Genomic DNA, 21,919 nt, shown 5'->3' on the forward strand with positions numbered 1-21,919 from the left:
TAACTGTTTTGAAAATGTGGAGTTTCAGTTGACAACTGCATCCAAGCAATCGAGAAAAACTGTAACTTAGTTCGATACGAACAAACTGAATAAACAAAGAGCACTAGTCGCTCACTTACCAAATCTGTAGAGACAGGACAATCCACAGCAACTAGAGCCGCGTCTTTATGAAGAGAATACTACAAGCGAATCCGATCTCAGCGTTTGCAAATGAGAACAGCTCTCAGGTAAACAATAATCCTCCTTAGACACGTAAGTTATTGTTGTCGAGCGTCGCGTACACTGTTAATCCACACGTGAGTCTGAGCTCTCACAGAGAGAAAAAGAAAACGAAACTTAACGGCAGCAAACTATAAAAGCAACACTTCACGCTTGTTTTGCCAACACAACGTGGCGTCTATGTCGTGTAAACACAGTAATGAATATTAATGAAGTTGCACAATAGAGCGCACTGATTGGTTTGAACCAAGCCTTACTCATGCATTAATGCAACACACTGTAAGACGTAATAAGACACACTCTGGCACAGACGCCCAGTCTGCACGCTGGAATACAGGCTATTATGTCATGACCGTGACGCAGCTTCAAAAATATGTTTCAAACAGGAAGTAGGAATTTGCTTGAAATAACGCAAAAACAACCAATTTACACTTTTTAGTGAAATATAGGTGTCCTAATAGTGTTTTTAGCAGTGTGGGACACATATACGACTGTCAACAGCTCAAAAAATGTGTTTTGGTGTTTCGTGACCCTTTAACGGTGGCTCAGTACATAAAGCAACATCATTTAAAAGAACAACACAATGGAAACATGTCAAAACACAACAGAATCAAGTCAAAACACAAGACAATTGAATAAGGAAATATGAGTTCACAGCACAACGGAATTAAGCCAATTAATGGGGGAAGTTGGTCTGCGATATAGAAAACTTCCCATTTAGAAAACTTTAATTTTGAATCTGCTGGTTGCCTGCTTGATGACTGGGTATATGCTATAGGCCTCTTTGAGGCCTACTGGCTGCTGCATTGCTAACATTTTACAATAAGGTTGATTAGTTAGTTTTGGTTAATGTATACACTAATATAAACAAACATTTAGCAATACATGACAACATTTGTTCATCTTTGTTAACGTTAATTAATGGGAAAACGTTAACGTTAGTTTTATATCTTCTTGTATCAATATGTGAATATTGTAAACTTTTAAGTGTACATTCCCATTGCAGACACATCCAGACAACATCTAATACACTGACAGACGCAATATAAACATGATATACAAATCCGTCAGTTTATTCATTCATTCGTTCATTCATTTTCTTTTTGGCTTAGTACCTTTATTAATCAGGGGTCCCCACAGCGGAATGAACCGCTATCTTATCCAGCATATGTTTTACGCAGCGGATGCCCTTTCAGCCACAACCCAACACCTGAAAACATCTATAAACTCTTGCATTCACACACATACACTACAGCCAATTTAGCTTTTTCAATTCACCTGTACCGCATGTCTTTGGACTGTGGGGGAAACCGGAGCACCCGGAGGAAACCACTTTAACACAGGGAGAACATACAAACTCCACACAGAAATGCCAACTGACCCAGCCGGAGCTCAAACTAGCGAACTTCTTGCTGTGAGGCGATCGTGCTACCCACTGTGCCACCGTGACATCCGGGATATATTTTATACAATTATTTTTATATATTTATGAAATTATAAAAGCTTATTTATTATGCTAGGTTTTTATAGTGTGAGTTTTTTTTGTTCTTGTTGGGTCTAATGTAACATTTTCGTTCTGCATTACAATTTTATTGTGATGTTTAGAATGACACAAATGAAGAAAACTGAAACTGAAGATCATGTTAGTAAATATATTAACTAACATTAACTAATGAAAACTTATTACAAAGTGTGAGCATTGCTTTTAGATCAACACTTTGTTGATTACTAGTAATTATTTTCTTATATTTTCAATTGTAACACAATGTCTGTCTGGAGAAATGCGGCGCAAGGCGCGATGCAATAGTTGTTTGCTAGTTTCAGCTTGCCGCAAGAGTCATTTTGACATATTGCAGCACGCTGTTTAAAAAGCAAATGCATTTGCACTCATACATGCGCTCATAGACGTTATGGTCTAAAAAATGGGGCATGTTAAGGCGCATTGCTGGCACGTTGCTATGTTGATGAACTACAATAGACTGTTCAATAGACCAGATCAAAGCAGGTCTAAAGTCCAGTTAGCTGTGTGCTTCGTTTACATATTGCTTAATACACACAGGATATACAGCAATACACAAATATCTTTACAAATGAAAAAGAATCAAAGGATTAAAATATTACAAAAAAATATTCTTTTCTAGCCTACATAAATATAAAAACCACCGCCAACATGCCTTCTTTATCTTGGGGGGCTTTTTTAGTTTTTCATGACAATTTGCTTTTGTATAATGTTATTATTATTAGCAGTATTATTTATATATATTATTATTATGTATAAGCTAATGGATGTATGTTCGTGTGAAACAAGTTTCCCTCTCTACGAGAGTAAAAGTGAAAGTAAAGAATGAAGAGGCTCATCTCTCATTCTTGCGCTGTAGATGCTCTGTTTAACTTTTCTCTGTAGTGACGGGTTCAGTTTTTCCACTTGCAAAGTCCATCATGTAAATAGCAAATGCCTTATTGCACGACGCAACTGACTCTTAAAGCGAGATGAGACTCTGATTGGTTTATTCTCAAAACACACCCATAACTCATTAAGAGAATTAGCTCAACCCTGTTAGACCATGCGCCACGGCGCAAAATGGATTTTCCATCCTTAATATAGCAAAAGTGGATTCTGACACGCCCTTAATGCTTTTGCACCCTGCGCTTTGGACTTTGCGTCTGGATCGTCAAAATAGAGCCCTAAATGTTACATGTGAGAAATGCCAATTTCTACTTCAGCGAATGCGTCTTGTAGTAAGAAACTGCAAATTGTTCTTTCTTTTATTTAGTTGCTTTTGTCACTGTTTTAAAACTTATCAGCTAAGACTAAAATATATTTATAACCCAAAAAACTTTCAACTTTCACTTTTCAACTGAAAAATAAAAACAGGTGAAAATATGAGCCTATAAATATAGTCACTGTACAGTAGGAAGCAGCTTTCACACATGACGCAAAAAGCACTGCGCTGTAAAACCCAATCATTTCAATAGCTTATAATGACCAAAGCACAAGAGCAGTGGAGCGCATTGTTTAACTTGACTAGCTTATACGCACTATGGTCCGATTTCAAAAGAATCTCAATATACTCATCTTTGAACCATGCATGCTCACCAGAAAAGATGCACTGACAGGATAATTCTATGTAGTATATTTGCACCTGCTGCTCTCAATATCCCTACTGTACTGTCATTGAAAAGCATGTTTTACTGTAAATAGAATGGGTAATTCATATAATTTATCAGCTTGTTTTTATTAAATCATTTAATTTACGTTATTGAGTTAAACCTAAAAAGTCTTACAAAATGATTTTATAATATTTAATGAATGAATAAATAATTATTTCATTTGGTTTCAGTTTTCAGTCAAGTGCAGCTAGAACTGTAATTACATGATTACTAGATGTCAGAATATTAATTAATTTCAATTATGATTTCAGGGGGTCTTTAAAAGCTTTAACGTGTGGACATGGGGACCTTGAAGCCTCTTGAAGCCCAGAGAGCACAGCTGCATGGGAGACATATTAATGCAGAGTGACAAGGACACGGGACATGGACTATCTGTCTCTCTCTCTCTCTTTCTCTCTCTCTTTCTCTCCATAATGTGTGGTTTCAGGAATAGCCACACTAACAGAAGGACGGCATGATGGGGACCTTGGAATGTAATCATGTCATTACCGTGAGAGTGAAGTATGAAATAGTAAGAGCGCGGGTGAAGATTGACTGGCCTGAGATGGCGATTGCTTTAGGGGGGGTGACTGATCACGTAACCGACACCGTAACAGGCTTCCTGTCCCTATTGTGCCCTCTTTATTTTTAACATAACCGTCCTCTTTCTGTCGCACACACAGGCTTCGTCTTTCTGAGTCAAACACATCCCTCTCGGATGCACGTAAAGCACAACACAGATTTTGAAACACGGCCAATTGTCTTTGTGCAGTCACTAGCGTTTCCCCAGGGCTGGCTGTGAATTAACTCTACACAATTGGGAGATTAAAACACATAACAGGCTGCATTTAACCACTTCTCTCCTCCAAGCGGGGCGGGATGCCAGCGAACAGCCTCTTGTGTTGGGTTTAGATTTGGGTCATGGGCTCGGTGTGGTCTTATCTAAATGCACCGCGGCGATAGTGCGGCAGAGGAGCTCGGGGCCTTCCGACTCATTATTCAACAGTTCATATCAGTTTATTAGTGCCCGCGCAATTATGCCTCAAATCACGCTCCTTGATTTAGAGCGGTAAATACTTATAAATAAATCACAGCCCCATCTGCGATCTTAAATGGATGTCAGTTAGGCAGGAACGAAGTGGCACATTTTTCATTATGTGGATGTACAGTAACAAGAGCGCTTGGATTTTTTGCGGATGGCGCTGGGATTTACAGGCCCGATCTAAATGTGTGATTGTTTTGTCAGGGTTGTGTGAAAATCCCAAGTGAAGAATTGGCTCATAGTCAGATGATTGTGCATTTTAACTGAATTTTAAGTCTCATCACATACTAATTGTAAGATCTATGCAACCAAGGCTCATTCTGAAAACATACCTATATATACATTTCTGGAGGCCGCAAAATACTTTACGTCCCAGGAGGTACGTATTTTTGCAGTCTTTGTTTTTACAAATCCACAAGAGGCCACTGTGTAAGCTTTTTCACATCTCAAATTTCTATCAGTGCCATTTGTGCATGCTGTTCTCACATAAACCAACCAGAGACAGCTGTTGACTGACTGTTTGACTGACTGACTGACAGACTGAACATGAATGACTAACTGACTTACTGATCCACCCTCCTCGTTCCCTAAACCCAACCAATTTTATCGATTCCCCCGCCCATCTGCTTTCCTAAACCCAATCAACAATTTTCAAAAGCCATCCAGAAATAGAAAAGCCCTCATCTGATTTTTACCATGTTTTCATATTTTACCACATTCTTACCCTGTTATTTACTTATTTATTTTATTTTTTTGGATTCTGTTTTTGTCGTACCTGCTTTCTGGAACCGTTCTTCACTGGACTCGAATCTTGTCATCGTGGTCAACTCTTCTCTGTGTCTCAAATCTGCCAACGTACATGACAGGCAAAGGGGACACACTGTTTACAGTGGGAAAGTCGCCCACACGGAGGTAAGCAGTCAGCCTGTAAGCGCAAAAAAGGAATGGTGTCATACCGCCCGTAGCGTTGATTTAAAAAATTAAATGCAGCTATGTACCTGCGGCACGTAATTTGCGGTCTCAAGAAAGATATATAGGACTACGTTTTCAGAATGAGCCTATGTTGGATCTGTGTTTATGTAAAATATGTATAATGCAGTTTATTGTATTCTTTATATGGGTGAGGGCGTCACGGTGGCGCAGTGTGTAGCACAATCGCCTTACAGCAAGAAGGTCGCTGATTCGGGCCTTAGCTGGATCAGTTCACATTTCTGTGTGGAGTTTGCATGTTCTCCCTGTGGTTGTGTGGGTTTCCTCCAGGTCCTCCGGTTCCCCCCACAAATCCAAAGATATGCACTATATTGAATTGGGTAAGCCAAATTGTTCGTAGTGCATGTGTGTGAATGAGTGTGTATTGATGTTTCCCGGTGATGGGTTGCAGCTAGAAGGGCATCCGAAAAGCCAAAAGACTAAGGACTAAAGCCTAAAGACTAAGCCGAAAAGAAAATGAATGAACTGTACATGGTTGTAAGCCCAATAAGCTTTCCTATGAGGTTTTAATTATTTTTCAAATATTTACATTCATTCGACACAGACTGATATATTTCAAGTGTTTAATTCTTTTCATTTTGATGACAACTACTGAAATTCCTAAATTCAGTATCTCAGAAAAAATTTTTTATATTAATTAGGACCAATACTAAGAAAGGATTTTTAGAAATCTTGGCCAACTGAAAAAATATGAACATGAAAAGTATGAGCATGCACAGAACCTTCCTGCTTCCAGCCGTTTTCCTGAACTGAGAGACCATTTAAAGGCCTTTGCAGGTGTTTTGAGTTAATTAGCTGATTTGAGTGTGGCATCACGTGCGTCAATACTGAACCTTTTCACAATATGCTCATTTTCTGAAATACTGAGTTTGGAATCATCAAAATCACCAACATTTATATAAATAAACACTTGAAATATATCACTCTGTGTTGAATGAATGTAGGGGAGTGTGAAGCACAAAGTAACACTTTTTAGTTTTGGCCATGTAATGAACAAAGTAATGGGATTAGACAAACCATATTTTTTAACCAACAACACACAAGCCTTTCCTACTACTGAGCACCGAAAGTATGATCTTCGGACCTGTGGTTTCTGTGCAGTTTTGCCAAAAGGGCCAGGAGTAAAAATATTACTATTTACCCCACCTGTGGGGTAAGTTGTAACAGAGAGAGGGTTAGTTGTAACACATGCTTATAAAGTCAGATTTCATACAATTAATTTAAATTCAGTTTACTTTAAATAGTATATTTACTTAGTACTTTACTCAATTTTTTTTATTCTTCAAAGCACAGCATGTTTATTTATTTATCGATTTGATAAACACATTTGGATTCATTTGCATTATTATCCGACATTATACTATGCATTTATTTGCAGTGTACATTTTAGCCATAAAATAATTTTTGCTATAAATAATTATAATAAATAAACAAATAATTATATTATTTAAATTATTAACTTTATTTTATTTTATTTATTTTTTTATTTTTTTATTTTATTATTTATTTTTTTATTTTATTTATTTTCTTAACATTAAACTCAAAACTCAAAAAATATTTTGTTAGTTTAATTGGTGTCCAACATTGTGTTGCTTATTTGTAACACCCTGTCACAACCAACCCCACTGGTCACATTTTCCCCAAAACTGGTTAGAAGTCACTGTGTATATTTTACATCTTTCAAAATGCTTTCATCTTTTAGTCTAGAAGACAGTCGTCATAGCAATATAAGATTTTATGTTCATACTTTCACCATTTTTTTTAAATACAAAAAAAAAAAAGTATAATAAAGATACATGTATGCTGCAGAAATGCTTTCACCTGTGTGTCTCATCCAAATTTCATTCAAATTTCAAAAATACTTTTTCAATAATTGGCATGAAGACATCCGCCAACACTGTGTTGAAAACCCTGGAAGCATGCCATGGCTAACCCTGAGCAAATACCTTAAAACTCTGTGTTATATTTTACCCCACGTTACTTTGTGCCCCTCACTTCCCAATACATTATACAAGTTTCACATCTTGAATGGAATTAGTGAAATAAATACACTTTTTGAATATATTGTAACTATATGATCAGCACCTGTATATAAATTTTGAGGTCAGTATTATTAGACACCTTAAGATTTTATTTATTTTTTATTTATTTATTTATTTATTTTTTGATTGGCTGGTGACTGGTAACACTTAGGTCACAATTCACTGTATTATAAAACCATTAATTAACTCTATTAGCTTAATAAACTACTTATTAGCTGTTTAATAATAGTTAGTAAGTTTAAAAATGGCTAGGATAAGGGATGCAGAATAAGATCATACTTTATAACTACTAATGAACAGTTAATATCTTAATAATAGACAGTAATAAGCCATGGATTAAATGGCATGAGTTGTGAACTAAACTAACTAGTAAAATATTATATACTTTTATCATGTCAAAGACAAAATAAATTAGTTGTTATAACTATAGTTAAGTGTGTTAAAAGCCTTTTACTAATTTGAAAAATGTGTATATATACAATTATAAAAGATGCTATTATACAATATGCTAGGAAACTCTGTTAAGAGTGCAAAAGTGTTTGGATATATAATTAAAGTTATATAATATTATGAAACTTAAATCTGTTCACTACAGTTTATTCACTCTGTAACAAATAGCAGAATAATGACACCAAAGGTTTCCTGCTAGATTTACAAAAAAGTAATTATATTTCATGTCTAACCACTACAGGAACCGACATCAGAACCAGCAGTAGATTCCAGAAGAACTGGATGGGCTAAGGTTACTCTCAATAAGACATGTTAGTGCTGAACTGAAGTGATTCCCTGAATCTCACATCACCAAAATTGTGAAAATTTTATATCTGTCTTGATAAATAAACCACATATTTGAAGACTAAACAACACACACACACACACGCACGCACGCACGCACGCACGCACGCACGCACGCACGCACGCACACACACACACACACACACAAACCCTGCTGAAACTAAAGTCCATGCAAAAATGCAGTGTTTGTAATTTTTTTTTTCTTTTGTGGCTTTGATTAGTTCTAATGTCCTCATTTGATGTGATGAAATTATAAAGGATAAAAGTAATGATAAAGCTGTCTGTCAAATGACTAAGCATCTTTACTGTCACTTTTAAACAGTTCAGTGCAAGCTTGTGAAATAATTTTAATCTCTATTTAATTTATTAGTTAAATAATAATTATCTTATTTTCTCTATTATTTAGTATTCCCTGATCCATCTTCCTGTCCATCCATCCATCCATCCATCCATCCATCCATCCATCCTCCAGGTCTTCTTACACCTTTATCAATCTTTAAGATTACTCTATGTTAAAAGGGCTATTGTTAAAAAAATATACATTTTTAATTGCCAGCATATGAACAGCCTGTAAAGACACTTAAAAAACAAGACCTACTTTCTAGGTAGTCTATAAAATTCTGTAGAATAATGTATCTGTGAAGGACTCAGGATGTTTCAGGGAAATTCAAAAGGATTTATGCACACTCCAGAGAACCTCTATAGATGTTCTTATCAATTTATCATCAGGAAAGTATTTTCATCTTCTTTTATTTCTAAACAAAAACAAAAAGAGCTTGTTGTGAGTTTATCTATTGAACCTTGAATTGTATGCATGCAGAAGTGTAAGCATTTGTTGTTCCAATGGTCAATGGTTACAACATTTTTCAAAATATCTTCTCTGTGTTTAACAGCAAAAGGAAAACTTATAAAGCTTAACTAGAGAAAAGAAATGTGACAAAAATTTAATTTGGAGGTAACGTTGCTTTTAGATAAATGAATTTGAATTTCAGTTCATTTATTTTTCTTTTTGTTACCTTTAAATATAAATGGTAACACTTTAGTTTAAGTAACAGTTCACACTATTTACTACTGGCTTTTTACCTGCCTATTATTAAGATATTAATGGTCTTATTTTAAACCACTAATTATTCATTCATTTATTCACTTTCCTTTGGCTTAGTCTCTATTTCAGAGGTCGCCACAGCAGAAGGAACCGCCAACTATTCCAGCATATGTTTTACTCAGTGGGTGCCCTTCCAGCCCCAACCCACGTGAACACGGGGAGAACATATAAACTCCACACAAAAAATGGCAAGTTCTTGCTGCGAGGTGACAGTGCTAACCACTGAGCCACCATGTCACTTTACACCCCTAATCCTAATACCTAAATCCAACTACCACCATACTAACTATTATTAAGCAGCTAATTAGTAGTTATTTGAGCTAAAAGTCTTAGTTGGTGATTTGTTAATAGTTCGAATTATATATTAGATAAATTTTGACCAAAAACAAAAGCAATATTATTGCACACACTGTAAAAAAAAGTCCTTCCTGTATTCATTTTTTGGAAAATAACTATTCAACATGTCATGCTTTTTCCTGGGAATAATATTTCTAAAGAAGCTGTTAACATGGAATTGAACCAGATTTTGGAAAAAAAAATAAATAAAAAATAAATAAATAAATAAATAAATAAAATACAAACATAAAAATAAAACAAAACAAAAAATATCTGAACATTTTATTATGTGTAATAATGTACTGAACTTCTAAAATGTATTTAATACTTTATATAAAAGGCTTTTTTGGTGATGGCAGCTTAAATCCATTTTAGCTGCTGTCTGGCCTTTCACTGCCTTTCTACACCTTGCTTTCTTCATGTGTTCAATACTTTTTACCTACATTGTTACATTGTATTATGCACAATTAAATTTGTAAACTATCTAGATTTGTTTTCTTTGACTATATGGATTTTCTTTGTTTGTTACCAACATCAAGGGAAAATTTCAAGTGAACAGCACAGAGAAAATAATGACGTGTTTAATACTTGAACATTATTTCCACTGCTATATGTTGATATAGCTACAAAAGATTTAGTTGAAACCAGAGTAACTTATTAAATTAAGTTTAAGTAACATAAAAACAGTTGTTGTCAGGACTTTTTGTAATTATATATATATATATATATATATATATATATATATATATATATATATATATATATATATATATATATATATATATATATATATATATATATATATATATACATATATATATATTTTACAGTGCACTGCTTGCTCAAAACCATGAACTGAAATTGATTCTGAAATCAATTCTCAATGATTCACAACCCTGGCTCATCTATGGGTACAGTATCAGCTTTTATGAATGAATGTAAACCTTACACAACATGATACAGTACATCCGGTCAATAGATGTCCGGCATCCAGGATTACTTCAACCAAGGACCTGCCCTTGAGGAGCCAACGGAAATACGACTGAAAAGAGTTAAAGAGAAAAGGATCAATAAGCAGGAGACAAAACATTTAAACAGAATGGATTGGATCTTCCTTCACCTGTTCGAGAAAGACCCGTACTCCCTGTCACTCTTCCTTGGCACAATCTCCAGGGAACTGCTCACAGAAATACAGCCCGACTCTGCTGCGCTCCTGATAAGGGCCCTACGCAGACGACCACACACACACACACACACACACACATTCGCACAGAAACACAGAGCTTTAATGTAATATTGCAGGCCTCCCTGCCCTCGATCTGGATTTTTTTTTTTTCGGAGGCGAAAATTAGTCAGCCTATTATGATAACAAATCCCCCAAAAGCGACGGTACGGATTAATTTATCATCAGTGAAACACAGTGTTCAACTTGTCCCGTTGCTATTGTGTAGCTACCTTCATACAATTTCTATACTAGCTAAATTCCGCCACCTTATTACAAAAGGCTCTCAGCAGCAGCGCGCGTTCCAGCATTGTGCTTTTTGTTACATTCCAGACAACCTCTCAGTTCAAGACTTCAGTTTTGTTAGCGCAACAAAGATATTTCCCTTACTTTGAGGTCAAACGTCTTGCGTTATGCAGTGCACTGTAGTAAACTGGGTTGTTCAGACATCGCCACAAAAGCCAACACGTTTCATTTTTAGATAATGCGAAGCTGTTTTCTCACTGTTCCTCAGTCTCTGCAGGGAAAGAAGCAATCGAATCACTTCTCATCGCCCTCTTGATGTTAGGCTACTCGCTTGCTTTCTTTTGGTAACAAAGAAATGTAATTGAAATCACATGAGCAAGAGAGGAGTTGTTCAGAATTTCAATATAAGAGGACCAGAGAGTTACCAGGTCAAAATACAAGAAGTTCATCCAGAATAACTCAGATTCTACATGCTAATGCTTAATATTTTAAATGTATATAGTTGTGTTGTTGAAAAATCTTCTGTTAATAATTCAATTACTCATTGAATAGCAGTAACTTGTCTTGAATAAACAAAGCATGTGTCAGTAATAATCATTTGTCATCACTCACTGGTATAAGTGTCATATAAAACATAAAACGTTCCAGAACCCTATAATAAATATTTAAAATATGCAGCCAATTACTGTAGATCTGAGGACTGGAACTGATTTTTTTTTTTACCTCACACATTTTAGAATCTGCTCTTTAGTCTTACATTAGACCAGTTTTAAAATTACTCTCTCAATCAGCAAGATAAACGCTTTGAAATCACTGTTTTCACTGAGAAAGAAGCATCTGAATTATTTCTCATCACACTATTGTTCATGTTTAGCTTGTGATGATTATGGTATGATGCAGAGGTACAAGTACAAGGAACAGATTTATTGTCCCCTGACACATTGATCTAGTGGGTAAACCCTTTGAAACCAATTCTAGATAATGGAAAGCCGTTTTTCCATTGTTTAGCTGTCTTCACACTAGACTGCAGCTCTGACTATTGTCTGTTTGGCCAGAGGAGAACTGGCTTCCTGACTGAGACTTGTTTCTCCCAAGGTTTGTTCCCCATTTCAGAGCTTCAGTTTTGAATCCTTGTCACTGCTGCCTTTGGCTTGTTTGGGATTGGTGGAGCTGCCCTTCAGTGGATCAACCCAAAGTCACTTTAAGGCAAGTCATTTCACTTGGCGGCCATCTTTAAGACGCCTCTCGGACGATATGCTCAGGCTTTCTGTTTGAATGGGCAAGCATCAAATTCTCCAAAACTGGGTCAATCGATAAAATTGGTTGGGTTTAGGGAATGAGGAGGGTGGGTTAGTCGATTGCTTGGTCAATCAGTCACTCATTCAGTTAGTCAAACAGTCAGTCAACAGCAGTCTCTGGTGGGTTTACAGGAGAACAGCAGGTGTGAATGGCACTCACTAGAGAAATTAAAGATATCAAAAAGTAAACACAGCGGCCTCTCGTGGATTCACGAAAACATAAACTGCAAAAATATGTACCTCCTGGGACGTATTTTGCAGTCTCCAGAAATGTATATAGGACTAAGTTTTCAGAATGTTCCTGGATTGATATTTTCAGGATGCCCAAGCTTATGCGCATGCACACTTGAAAAGAGAGATCATGACAACAAACTCACTTATGGCCGATCTACATATTATCATCCTCATGATCAGGGGTATTCAAACACTTTAGGACACACGCCTCCCCAAGTTTGGCCAATTTCACCCGCGCCCCCCCCTCAACTACCCCCCCTACCTCCCCTCCACCCAACGTCCCCGCCTCCCGGGAGCCAAAATTATAATGCAAGTGCAAACATCATTCACATATTACTTGCTGCCTTTAAAGTGCAGAGCATTAATTACATTGAAACATACTGTAAATATAATTTACCGGATTCAGTGTGATGGCTGAGCCTGTTTCTGTGAGGACAACATGGTTGGATTCCTGACACAACTAACCGTAAATCATCTTCCACTGTCAATAAGCGTGAGCCATAGCATACTTGCTTTTGATGTACATACATACAGAAAATGCTGCTTCGCAAAGCCAAGTTTGCAGAGCCCTGACGGTGTGGTTGAGTCGAACATTGAGTAGGTTTACATGGGCAGCAATACTTTAATATGATTTTAATATGATTAAGACAATACTCTGAGTCTGACATGTAAACAGCGATTTTTGATTACTTTAATCCGACTAAAGTCGTAATTGAACTAAACAGAAATGGAATTATGATGTAGAGTATGCATTTATTAGTGGTATTATTGAAGTAAACACTGCAATCAAACTATTACAGTCATGTAGGACTTTTCGCTATACTTTCTCACAAGATCCACACACGCGGCAGTCACTAAAGGACCGCACACACACACACACACACACACACATAGCAAATTTTTTCTTTCCATTCGGCATGCGTTATTAAATTCCATAACCCTCTTACCAGTACTTACTCCTTATTTGCGTCTAATAGCCCAGTTTGTCACGAAGTCATGAATTGTTCATGAGTGAATGTGAAACTGCCGAACTCTAGTTAAAATCACCCAAAATTATATGAAACTCTTACATGAAAGCACTTTACGTAAACACCTTAATTATAATATTGTCTATTAAGGCAAATAACTACATTACTGATCTCCATGTAAACATAGTCAGTATGTCTTCAAAGTTAGTGAAAGATCCAGAAGGGCATCCTGCTGATTTGATTCAGAAGTGCAATTGTTTGTCAGACGCTCAGCGGTTTGACTTTCATTTACCATCATTCCTTTTAAAAAGCACCCGCTCCATTTTCTTTGCATATATTTTACTCAAACGCATTAACTCTATATGTGCCTGATAGTTAGATGTGGAGCTAACATTAATCAGACTTACTCTAGTGAGCACATACAAATCATCATCATAATTTACTTGAGTGCACGCCTCAATGTATCGCGCCCCCCTTAATAGGTGTTGGCGGCCCCCTGTAGGGGCACGCCCCATAGTTTGAAAACCCCTCCTCTGGATAACACTTCGTCAGAACAAACTGGTTTTCGGAAGTAATCCACAACTTGGTCTTGATGACGAATCTCCTCCAGAAATGAGACAGAGATTCTTTATTTACAAGTTTGTGGGCGTTTGTGTACTTGCTGTCATGAGCGTTTGACAGGACGGACTGTATCTCGTGTACATTATATACAGATTACAAAAGCAAATAGATTTTCAATTACACTTGGTTCATTTAAAAGCGCAGACTTCTAGTTTTATTTTGATATATGTCTGCGAAGCAAGTATTTGCTGGGATTCCAGTTCGTTTGTTAACAATTGAACTGTCATAAAAGCACGCATCTGGTCCGAGCTTCTCCCCGGAGAATCGCCAGTCTATAGCGATCGATGATAAGCTCCAGTACTAGTAGGCGAGGCTTCATTTGCCGTATTGACCGTTACACTTTTCCCAATTCAAAACTATACAAGTGACACCTCTTGTGTATTCTACAATCTATGATCAACATTCAACATCGACATTTGTATTTAATTGAACTTAATCAATTTTGAACTAACAATACCAACACTAGCATTCTACCACTACTCTGCTACCTGCCTGATATGCTGAACATGTCGCACAGCCTAAAATATTGTTGACTTTTTATCCTTTTCCTCTTCATCCGTGTACAGTAAAGTGGTTTTGACGCAATCTTCTTTATATAAATAACTAGAAATAAAAGTGACTTGAGGTGACTTTACACAAGGTGTCATATGCTGCATTCCAAATGGAATAAACCTGCTTCTGTTGGGCACTTTGAAGTGAGAACAATCATGACTGCCACAAAACCACGAAAAGGTATTTTGAGTCCCCTACATCCTTCATTTTTGACCTGTTACCCTTCAAAGGGGCATCTGAATCAATTCTAACCACCCATCTATGATTCTTTGCTCTCACTCTAGAGGGCAAACACTTGGATGGCATAGGAATGAAATCTTCAGAATGGATCGCACCCTTCTTTTTCCTCTTGCAGCACTCCACATTCGATTACATGCTGCATTTTGTCAACAAAGTGTGGACTTTGACAAAGACAGCAAGGGCTTAGAATGGCATTTAGAACAGAGCCTTAGATTGAGTATAGCAAATCTTTAGGCCTTCCAGGCTTTATGATAATCCACCACAGTTACAGAAACACGATAAGAGCTGTTCTGTATTGTTTCCCGGTCTGACTGAGAACATGACACATGTGACATTTTTTTGGACGAAAGCAAAGGAAAACAGGAAGTGGGCTTTGACAGCTTTCCTCCACGACACTGACATGGTAGAGCCAGAGTTGGACTCATCCATTATTCAGTGGGGAGGCGACGGCGAGCGGTCTGACCCATTTTGGAATCCATATACACTGTCACTTTCAATCACCACTGCGGCCTGAGCAATCCTGGCATCCCAAGACCACTCAGGCAGCACTGCGCAGACTATGACTCACCACTGTTCCCAGGTTAGAGACACAGGGTGCATTCATCTCTATGTCACTCCATAAAGCTGATCCCAGATCGAGATCATGCAACAAACATTGAAAGTTGTTGCTACACTCGATTCGACCAGGTCAATCCCGGCTGAACCACTTAACTGTGACATAAGGCAATGGATGTTTAAGACGAGTGACTGAACAAACGGCAAATCAATATGCAAAAGCAATCAGTAGGCCAAGTGCTGAAAGAAAACACACTGATTGTAATGAATAGGTATTAAACCCTTCTGAATGCCAAGGCATATAATCTCGGGTGACTCATGTGCAGGCAAAATAAGCAGAGTTAAATTCACGGCAAACGACCCCCCGTCCGAGTCAAAGGTCATTCTCCGCACCTTTCCACTTAATTTCCATACACTGGATTGGATAATAACCCTAAAAAAACAAACCACCGGGCATACTTTTAAAAATGAGACGGCGCTGACTAAAATTAACCACCTGCTTTGAAAGCGTTGAGAGCGAAACAGCACAAAGAATGCCTGATTGTGCCCGCCGCCTCCTCCAGAATGCAAAGAAAAATCAGCTCAGCCTACATGGAATTTAATTCAAGCAATTGAAAATCAATAGTGGATTTATCAGCCTTTAAATCAAACGCTCCACAGCATACACTAATGCCCCAAATGAGAAGATAAATGACATTTATTCTTGATTTTCAGGCTACTTCCCTGCCTTTAATTCAGATTGTCCCCAGCATACGCTGATGCCCTAAATTAAAAGATAAATGACGGTCATTTCAAGCTAGTTTCCTGCCAGCTAATATTTTGATGTTTTTACGCGTGTGTGTGTGTGTGTGTGTGTGTGTGTGTGTGTGTGTGTGTGTGTGTGTGTGTGTGTGTGTGTGTGTGTGTGTGAGTGAGCACTCAGGGTAGAATAGTATGTAATGCACTACCAATGAAAGATTCAGTAGAAAATACTGTGGTTACTAAGCATGCTTTGTGGCTGAGGTCAAATCAGTGCAATTACTTGCCAGAACTATAAGAATGTGTAAAAGTGGTTTAAGTGAGCATTCTTGATTGATTTGGGGTTTAGCACTGTAAAATCACATTGTGCATGCATGAAGTATACTTCATTTTTTCAAGAACACATGTGGACAAGATACACATGTGTCTGTATAGCTTTTTCTGTTATATATTGTGATGGCATAGTGGCTCAGTGGTTGGCACTGTCACCTCGCAGCAAGAAGGTCACTAGTTCGAGTCTTGGCTGGGCCAGTTGGGATTTCTGTGTGGAGTTTGCATGTTTTCCCCATGTTTGAGTAAGTTTCACAGTCTAAAGACATGCGCTATAGGTAAATTGGATGAACGAAATCGGCAGTAGTGTATGAGTGTGTGTGTGTGTGAATAAGTGTGTATGGGTGTTCCCAGTACTGGGTTGCAGCTGGAAGGGCATTCGCTGCCGAAATAGTTGGTAGCTTATTCCCCTGTGGTGACCGCTGAAATAGAGATTAAACCGAAGGAAAATGAATGAATGAGTGTTATATAATGTTTGTAATGTGCTAAGTAAATACATTATCAACCATAATAACCTATATTATTTTCAGTGCACATTCACCAATATAAATTTATAAATTTAATATATATTCAACTTTGAAATATTGTATTATGGGCTCAAAAGAAAGTCATAAATGATTGGAACCACTTGAGGGTGAGGAAATGATGAGCAAACGTTCATGTTTGGCTTAGCTATTCATTTGGTAGCATATTTACCTAGTTGCACAATGTATTTTGCTTGCGTCTGTGTGATTTCGAGACTAGTGGTTGACAATAAATCAAACCCAATAAACAACAATGACAACTGCTTTTACAATTCAATTCAAGTTTATTTCTATAGCACTTTTACAATGTAGATTGTGTCAAAGCAACTATAGAAATTTTTGTAAACTAAAACGGTGTCAGTCCAGTTTTCAGAGTTGAAGCTCAGTTAGTTCTGTTCAGTGTGGTTTAAGTTTCACTGCTGAGGGATCAAACACTGAGGAGCAAATTCATCAATGCGCATATCAAGTCATATCCAAGCAAACCAGTGGCAACCTCTGTATTTAAGATGGTGCAAGAGTTTAAAAGTTGTGGCATTAAACCAAATTTATTTTCAGTATACACAACGTGTACCAGTATTCAGTGTTATGCACCTAGGTTATTACAGTAAACAAAGCAAATGTAAATATATTTAATACATACTGTAAGCCATTTAGAAATAAATATATTTACTTTGCACTGCCAGGTGTTTGACCCGTACGACAAGCTGGTCCTCCTCCAGTCATCTTCGCTGATGCTCCTGCGACAAAAACAAAAGCTGGACATGACAGCCGCATGGTGACAACATTAAATACAACCAGAACAGCCACTTAAAAATATAAATTTAATACATTTGTGCCAAATAATGGGTTTTATTTCTGTATTGATCGCAAATTAACCAGGTTTTTTAATCTTTTTTAACCAGATATTCTAAGTGAACCGGTTGGACTAGTGGAAGCTAGTGAACCAAATGGACTAGTGAACCAAACTAGTGAACCAAATGGAACTGAATCATTTGAAACGATTTGCATCTCCAGTAACATTAACCACTTATCCACAAACAACTTACTTTTTACATGCCTTATACCCTCATTTGACTTGAAATAAACCAATTGATACTGAGTTATTCAGTTATTAGAACAAAACATAAAGATCAGGTTTGAGAAGCGGCGAACTGTATAATAATACTGCACATGCGTGATTCAGTTAACCGAACACAAACAGTAGATGACAGCCTGCTGTGACTGAACTAAACTTGAACAACTGCAGCGCCAGTAAACCGAGGGCTTAAATGAGAGGATCTGGCAAAGCGTAAGTTTAATTTGTAACAGAAAGTGGTAATGGAATTTAAATAAGTGAATTATTCGTCAGCTGAGTTGCAAAATGTAACTGTAAGAAACTTTTTAGATCATATTCATGTTTTAACCGACTGAAATTGTGATGGCTGACTATATATTTTTGATATGTTGACTCCAAACTTGGGAAGATTGTCACAAAGGATGTTAAACTTCTCATCACTACTGTGTATCTATCCTCAGAAGCAGCCTTGCACACATATTGTACTTAGGGCTGCTACTGTATCTTGTGGGCCATCGTAATTGAATTTGAAGAGGGGTAAACGGTAGTGTTCTTGTGTCAAAAAAAGTTTTTGTCATACAATATTTATTCTGATGGTTTTGAATTTTGCATTAAACAAATATCCTAGTTTACAAAAAACAACAAACAAAAAACTAAATCCAATAATGTAACAAATAAAAACTGAGCTATTTCAAAATATAGAAACTAATACAAGTTAGTAAATCTGCCTCTAAAACTAATTAAAACTAACTGAATTTTAAAAACAAAAGGTCAAAACTAAATAAAATCTAAAACTAATAAAAAATCCAAAACTATTATAACCTTGTTAAGCACAATTCCATCTTACTTAAGTAGTATACATCTAAAATCACTAGTTAAATGCTTTTCACACCCACGCTATTGTATAAAAGAAGACTGTCAACATAAAGGTAAACAATCCGCTTGTTAAGTGGTGACGTATGTAATACTGTTTCCGGGTCCAAGCCACTATTCATTTGAGTGGAGAAATCATTCGTTTATGATCACGTTTTATTCCTATCACACATTAAAGTTAATTTTATATAAAATCATAGTGTACACAACAATCGCTGGGCTTGCTGCATAACAAATACCAAAAATTTAACAATTTATAAAAAAATAAATCACTTTCTGGCCATCGGATATTAGGCATGGACATATATATTGCGATCGAGATTTTCTAAAGTATTAAATCACTTTGTAAACGTTTATTATTACCATTTCATGAGTCTCACCATTCAGTTGCTTGGACCCGGAAGCCGCTTCGCGTGACATCACACTTAACAAGCGGATATTGTGTTTTATGAATACTATAATATGTTTAAATAACATATAATGTTTATACATTAGATGGCCTGGTGTAACCTGAGACATTCTCTATTAATTTAAGCTAAAAACTCAAGCTGTTTGCTTTGCCTTTACAGTAGTTTACATGAAACAGAAAATGATGAAAGTCCAATTTGTACTTGCCTTGCATTATAAATGACGGCCACATTTTGGAGCACAAACCGCAGTAAATCGAGCACGATCACGTACTCGCATATATATTCTGGCCTTAGGCTTGAGCACATTTGATGTTTGCTTGTTTGGATGATTCAACCTAGTCTTATTTACATTTACTCATTTAGCAAACTACATGCTTTGCTTGTCCCCCTGTTTTCTCTGCTGTATCACATTTCAGTGGTACCACAAGGTCATTGTTAGCCCTTTGTGTGGCAGCCTGTTGGGTTGAGCACATTCAGACATGAAGTCAGCCCACATTAACCTTGCTAGGCTGCAACAGCGACAAGAACACCAACATATATTCTACCAAACGCAGGATTCATCTCCGTTTAAATGGCTGCTTTTTACCTCCAGACAGTCTGCCTTGCTGCTCTTTCATCTTCAAACTCACCCAAACACTCATTTAGGATCATAAAGCTCTCTCTAAGTTTCAGTTTACTGCCTGTCTTTGTCTTCCCAGTCAGTCAATCTATCTTCCTCCTTTGTCTGACACACAAAACACATGCAAACACCCATATGCGCTCATTCACCGTCTCTTGAGCACACAGAAATAGCGCAATCTCTTTCTAACCCCCATTACAGTCATACGCTGAAGTGACTGACTTCATTATTCACCTTTGTCAACGCCCCCACATCGCTGCCTCTCTTTTTCTTTCGTTTTTTTCTTTCTCTCTCTCTCTCTCTCTCTCTCTCTCGGGTACAGAGTCATGCTCTCTGTCGCCTTCCCCTCCAATATGCCATTTCTCACCTGTTAATACTATTAGACCTGTAGCAGGATACTGCAAATTTTACACGCAAGAGCAGGAGGCTAACAACAGCAATGAATTTTTCTCACTATAACACTCCAAAGCTGCAAAGATATGCAGAGATGAGGTCTTCTGAGATGTGGTGATAGCTTTGACAACACAAGATATTGTCTAAAGCTGCTGTGTGTACGTTTTTTAACAACAATAGTGTATTATGGTTGCGGTCATTTAAGAAAAAAAAAACATGCTAAGTTAGCACAGCCACTTGCGCATTTGAAAAACAAAGCTGAAGTCAGTTATTCTTCTTCGAAAATTAGTATTCCATGTCAGAATGTCTGTTTTAGTTTAGGTTCATGTAACTCCCCCACTGCCAGATTACGCAATTATATTGCAGCACCCCAGGTTGCCTTGTTGAAAAACACACCATATTTTATTTTAGTGTTGAAGGCTGATTCAATGTATGCGAGTGTGTATGAAAATGTGACTTCTAGAGGACAGTATTAGCCTCTGAAATGAGATGCAGATTCAAAGATATAAAAATCCACATGTGGTTTTTTTTAATTAGCAAAAAATACAAACATGACAAGCTTAAACTTTAGCTGAGCACCTTACAGTGTAAAGCCCATAGATACTACCAGCGACAAAGTGACAAACGATATTTTAACCGAGAGACCTGGTTAGATGAACAAGAGCGACTGTTGATGACTTGAAGTGGGCGTGTTCTATGACACAACACAGTTGTAAATCCTTTAAACGTATGCAAAAGAATCAATATAGGTAACACTTTATAATAATTACACACTATAAACCATTTATTAAGCATTAACAAATAGTTCATTCATCATTTGTTAAGCATTAACTCTACATTTGAATACATTAATAAGCAGTTTATAAATACAGATGCTGTAATCCTGATGTATAAACACATTTATAATGTGCTTAATAATTGTACTTTCATACTTTGTTAGTGATACATTTTTCATTACTGAATTAAACATTGCATTATTTACAAATCATTTGTATTTAAAAGTAGCTGTTGGCTTTTAAGATCATTCAGAATGAGTTAGTAAATGATTAATAAACTTAACTCAGACTCATTCTGATTACGTACCCCTATATACATTTTTGGAGAAAGCAAAATATGTCCCAGGAGCTACATTTTTTTATTTTTTTTATTTTTTGCAGTTTTTGTTTTCGCAAATCTGCCAGAGGCCCTTTTTCAGATCTTAAATTTCTTTCGAGAATGCCATTCCCACCTTCTAACGTAAAAATGTAAATCCACCAGAGGTCACTGTTAAGTAACTGACTGACTGATTGACCAATCGACTGCTTCCCCCACCTTCCCCCTTCCCTAAACCTAACCAATAGTATTTTAAAAGCTCCTATTGACC

The 21,919-nt window shown here is 36.9% G+C and overlaps 1 long non-coding RNA gene across 1 annotated transcript; it reads right to left on the reverse strand.

Annotated features, from left to right (window-relative positions):
• Positions 1–10,589: 10,589 nt before the first annotated feature.
• Positions 10,590–21,649, reverse strand: LOC147831940 (uncharacterized). Its single transcript, XR_015520468.1, has 4 exons — positions 18,182–21,649; positions 17,878–18,142; positions 10,800–10,904; positions 10,590–10,721 (listed from the first exon to the last, which is right to left on the reverse strand). It is a non-coding gene; the product is annotated as an uncharacterized LOC147831940 (long non-coding RNA).
• Positions 21,650–21,919: the final 270 nt, after the last annotated feature.

This window comes from Danio rerio, chromosome 21 (genome assembly GCF_052040795.2).
Source record: "Danio rerio strain M-AB ecotype USA chromosome 21, GRCz13ab, whole genome shotgun sequence".
In the NCBI taxonomy this organism is placed as follows: domain Eukaryota; kingdom Metazoa; phylum Chordata; class Actinopteri; order Cypriniformes; family Danionidae; genus Danio; species Danio rerio.